Below are 5,648 nucleotides of genomic sequence, written 5' to 3'. Positions count from 1 at the left end.
GGATAAAATATTAATATATATATATATATATATATATATATATATATATATTTATGTGTCTACTGACATATATATATACCTATTCTATGTGTACACATTTATTCCACCTATTCTACTGTAAGCTGTCAGTGTGATTTTACTGTACACCGCACTGAATTGCCGGCTTTTCTAACAGCGCTGCGTATTTCTCGCAAGTCACACTGCTTGTCCGTGTGTAATCCGTATTTTTCACGCTTCCATAGACTTTCATTGGCGTATTTCTTGCGCAGTACGGTGACAAACGCAGCATGCTGCGATTTTGTACGGCCGTAGAAAGCCGTATAATACTGATCAGTAAAATACGGCAGATAGGAGCAGGGGCATAGAGAATAATTGTGCCGTTTTTTTTTGCGAGTTTTACGGACATAGTTTCTGCGCTCTTACGTCCGTAAAACTCGCAAGTGTGAAGCCGGCCTAACCCTAACTTTAGCCCCAACCCTAACCCCAACCCTAGCGCCAACCCCAGCCCTAACCCCAACCCTAATGGGAAAATGGAAATAAATACATTTTTTTTTATTTTTTTGTTTCCCTAACTAAGGGGGTGATGAAGGGGGGCTTGATTTACTTTTATAGTGGGTTTTCTAGTGGATTTTTATGATTGGCAGCCGTCACACACTAAAAGACGCTTTTTATTGCAAAAAATATTTTTTTCGTTACCACATTTTGAGACCTATAATTTTTCCATATTTTGGTCCACAGAGTCATGTGAGGTCTTGTTTTTTGCGGGACGAGTTGACGTTTTTATTGGTAACATTTTCGGGCACGTGACAATTTTTGATCGCTTTTTATTCCGACTTTTGTGAGGCAGAATTTTTTTTGGGGGGGGGGAATTTATATCGTTCCGTGTTTGGTAAAATGGATAAAGCAGTTTTATTCTTCGGTTCGGTGCGTTTACTATACCTCATTTATATCATTTTTTATGTTTTGGCGCTTTTTATACGATAAAAACTATTTTATAGAAAAAATTATTTTTGCATCGCTTTATTCTGAGGACTGTAACTTTTTTATTTTTTCGCTGATGATGCTGTATGGCGGCTCGTTTTTTGCGGGACAAGATGACGTTTTCAGCGGTACCATGGTTATTTATATCTGTCTTTTTGATCGCGTGTTATTCCACTTTTTGTTCGGCGGTATGATAATAAAGCGTTGTTTTTTGCGGTGTTCACTGAAGGGGTTAACTAGTGGGACAGTTTTATAGGTCGGGTCGTTACAGACACTGCGTTACTAAATATGTGTACTTTTATTGTTTTTTTTTTATTTAGATAAAGAAATGTATTTATGGGAACAATATATATATTTTTTTCTTTATTTAGGATTTTTTTTTTTTTTTACACATCTAAAAAAATGTTTTTACGTTTTTACTTTGTCCCAGGGGGGACATCACTGTATAGTGACAGATCGCTGATCTGACTGCAGAGCACTGTGTCGGATCAGCAATCTGGCGTGCCCTGCTGCTTGGTAACAGAGCCTGCTCTGGACCCGGAAGTACTCCCTGCAGGACCCGAAAGTAGCCCCACGGGCATTTTGGATCCGAGGCCTGCAGGGAGGAGACGCTTGGTACAAGGTGAGCACTTCGCCTTGTACCGATCGTCTCAGGGAAGCACGCAGGGAGCCCCCTCCCTGCGCGATGCTTCCCTATACCGCGATCATGTTTGATCGCGGTGTGTTGGGGCTTAATGTGCCGGGGGCGGTCCGTGACCGCTCCTGGCACATAGTGCCGGATGTCAGCTGCGATTGTCAGCTGACACCCGGCCGCGCTCCCCTCGTGAGTGCAGCCGATCGCATATGACATACTATCCCGTCACTGGGAATTAAGTCCCAGGTCACCTTGACGGGATAGTACATCGTATGAGATTAAGGGGTTAATAGGGTATGACCTCCGTTTTTTCTTTTGCAGACCACTGAACATTAGTTCTTGGGCTGTCTTATTTGCCTTCTCGTCTACCAGCCCCATGGTAGAGTGTACAGCTTTTATAAGCTTATCCGTAGCCTCTGCTGGAAATGTATCTGCCTCCTCTGAGCTACTATCTGATATTTTAAGGGATCTGGCTACACAAGTGGCCGCGATAGCTGGCCTTAGTGCTCCTGCCGAGGCTTCCCATGCTGTTTTCAGGGAACTGTCCACCTTTCCATCCAGAGGTTCTTTTAGAGAACCTAGATCCTCGAATAGCAGGGATGATTTTCTGGCAACTTTTGAAATTGCCACATCAATTTTTGGTGCTCTATCCCAAGATGAGGATGCCTCCTCCTCAAAAGGATATCTTCTCTTTGGGGAGTTGACTATTTGGGACTTTTTCTCTGGTTTTTGCCATTCCCTTTTGATCAGTTCTTGTAGCTGTTCATTAATAGGGAATGACCTCCGTTTTTTCTTTTGCAGACCACTGAACATTAGTTCTTGGGCTGTCTTTTTTTCCTTCTCGTTACCAGCCCCATGGTAGAGAGTACAGATTTTATAAGCTTATCCGTAGCCTCCGCTGGAAATGTATCTTCCTCCTCTGAGCAGGGAGATGTATCTGAGTCCTCCTCTGACTGAGGAATCCATTTGGGATGCTATTGAGGGGCTGGATTTGGTATCTGTGTTGGCTGTCAGGAACGCTTTTACAGACCTAGAGACCTCTGACTGGATCAGAGATCTTAGGCTCTCTGTAAAGGAGGGTGTTTCCTCTGCCACTGTCTTGTTGATACACTCCTGACAGTCTTTTACTCCAAGATGTCTTTAAAGGCTTTTTACACAAAAACATTCCTTGTAGCTTTCGCCTTATATTTTTTGGGGACCTCCTATACTCCACCAACCCCCCCAGAATGAAAAAGTTTGGGCACCCCTATTAATCTTAAGCTTTAATGTTTTATAAAAATTGTTTTTGAAACAGCCATTTCAGTTTCATATATCTAATAACTGTTGGACACAATAATGTTTCTGCCTTGAAATGAGGTTTATTGTACTACTGGGAAGAGGTGGTTAGGGATGATTGGAACGCCTGGTGAACCATACCCCTTAATTCTATGAATGAGGGCTGTTCTTTAACAAATTTTATCTGTGCAATCCTGTCAGGAATTTTTTGCATGAAGATGGTAACTTTAATGGCAGATGGCACATTTTTGGAGCTTTTTTTGAAGCAGGACCCTTGTCTCTCTGATAAGAGGGAAGGGACCATAATTATAACTCCTAATGACATTCCTGCTCCAAAAATAGACACCAAGCCAGGTACTTACTGGGTTGGGGACAAAACTGGGTTCTGTAGAAGCAGAGCAAGAATGACCACCCTCCATAATAGCAAAAGTTCCTACCTTGTTGTGTCTTCCATCTGAACTCCTTACATAGGGACCAAGTTCTTAGCACATCATCCGATAGGATGACTCTCCCTTTTAAGTGCTCCCAGGTGGACAATTACGGCCAATCCCCTGGTGTATCAGCATTATGCCTCTGGCAAGCACACATGTACTTGCAAGCACATCTTCTAGGGGTGTGTTCCACTGTAGAACGAAACCAGAAGTGATGCCATCAGACCGTGACTCCATGTCTGACATCACTTTTGGTCACCACCTGACAGAAGAGAAGGATGAGAGCTGGGGGAACTCAGAGGGCCACTGCTCCTGCCACCTGGAGGTGCAGAAAGGGCAGAAAAGGTCCCAGGTCTGGGGAGACTTGAGTGACCACTTCACCTGCCCGGCTTGCACAGGTAATCTATGCATCTGTCACTGGCTGCAGAGCACCTCCTTGTGCCCCATAGGGACAGGGGGGAATACTACACACTGGAGAAGAAGTGGGGCGGGGCTATTTCACCTGTTTCTTTTAGGGTGGGGAGTATCCTCTTATGGTGCTGTCATGGAGTGTGACTAGAGAAAAACAGGCTTGGTGTGAAAGTGGAGCCAAGCACTGCTTACAGGCTTAGTCACATTTGTACTAGTTATATTTATTGCATTACACCATTCCCATTTCACCTATCTCCCAATTTTATACAAGAGAACAATCTGACTGCTAATTACTGTAATCAGCACATGAGAATCTGTTACTACAAGTTCAGCAGAACAGAAGTCTGCGTATAATGTATAGAATTTGGACTAAAAGAAAAGTTACAATAGCAGGTGATTCACTTGCTGGGACAATTCCAGTTCTTAACTGCTGTCAAAACATTTGCATCCAGAGTCATGCTAGATTTTTTTAAACTCCCATTCTCAAAAAGATTTAAAGGGAACCTGTCACCCCCAAAAATCGAAGGCGAGCTAAGCTACAGCATTCTGGAATGCTGTAGATAAGCCCCTGATGTATCCTAAAAGAAGAAAAAAAAAAAAAAGATAAGACTACACACCCTGGGGGCAGTCCCGGTACGATGGGCTTAGCGGTCCCGGGCCTCCCATCTTTACAATGATGTCCTCTTGTATTCATGCTGTGGCACACTTTGTCAGAGTAAAGTACTACAGTGCACAAGGCCTGACCTTTCCCAGCACCTGCACACTACAGTACTTTGTTCTGCCCTCAACAGGGCAGACAAAGTACACCTGCACCGAAGCGTTACTACAAGAAGGATGTCATCGTATGAAGATGGAGGCCCCGGGCCGCGATGCCCATCGGACTGGAACCACCCCTGGGTGAGTATAATCTAACCTCTCATCTTTCAGGTTACATTGGGGGCTTATCTACAGCATTCCAGAATTCTGTAGATAAGCCCACCAGCATCAGGGACTTAGCTCATCTTTGATTTTGGGGGTGACAAGTTCCCTTTAAGTGGACAAAGATTCACTATACCGCTTAGGGACCCCATTCTACATGTTGTAAACCATAACTGCAGCTACATGTCTTAACTGGATTCAAGTCAGTCTAGTCAAGCCAAGTTCTTTGCATTTTAATTATCCAGCAAGAACTGGAGATTCCAATTAGAAAGATGAATGGGTTTGTGGTTCTTCCTGACCGCCATAAATAGAGCTATCCCATGAAGCTACAAGTCTTTGCATTTTTTTGCAAAATGCCCATTTAAAGGTACAGTCACATTATATTTTTGCTTTTTGTGACGTAGCAACGATATCATGATCAGGACTTTATTTTGTTGCTGGATAACCCGCTGACATTGCTGAATCGGCATGTGTGATGCAGATTCAGTGATGTCTTCACTGGTAACCAGGGTAAACATTGGGTTACTAAGTGCAGGGCTGCGCTTAGTAACCTGATGTTTACCCTGGTTACCATTGTAAAAATAAAAAAAAAAACTACATACTTACATTCCTGTCGCGTCCCTCAGCGTCAGCTTACCTGCGTCCCCCAGTGTCAGCGCAGGCTGGCCATAAAGCAGAGCACAGCGGTGCAGTCACTGCTCTGCTTTCTGGCCAGCCCTTACACAGTGCAGGGAAGCTGACGCTGGGGGATGCGACAGGAAAAAGTATGCAGTTTTTTTTAATTTTACAATTTTAACCAGGGTAAACATCGGTTACTAAGCGTGGCCCTGCGCTTAGTAACCCGATGGTTACCTGGGGACTTCGGTATCGTTGGTTGCTGGAGAGCCGTCTGACAGCTCTCCAGCGACCACACAACGACTTACCAACAATCACGGCCAGGTCGTATCGCTGGTCGTTGGTAAATCTTTAAGTGTAAGGGTACCTTAAGTGAAGAGACA

This window comes from Ranitomeya imitator, chromosome 6, assembly GCF_032444005.1.
Source record: "Ranitomeya imitator isolate aRanImi1 chromosome 6, aRanImi1.pri, whole genome shotgun sequence".
Lineage (NCBI taxonomy): Eukaryota > Metazoa > Chordata > Amphibia > Anura > Dendrobatidae > Ranitomeya > Ranitomeya imitator.
The sequence above is the reverse complement of the archived record's forward strand: the minus strand, read 5'-3'. Positions refer to the sequence as shown.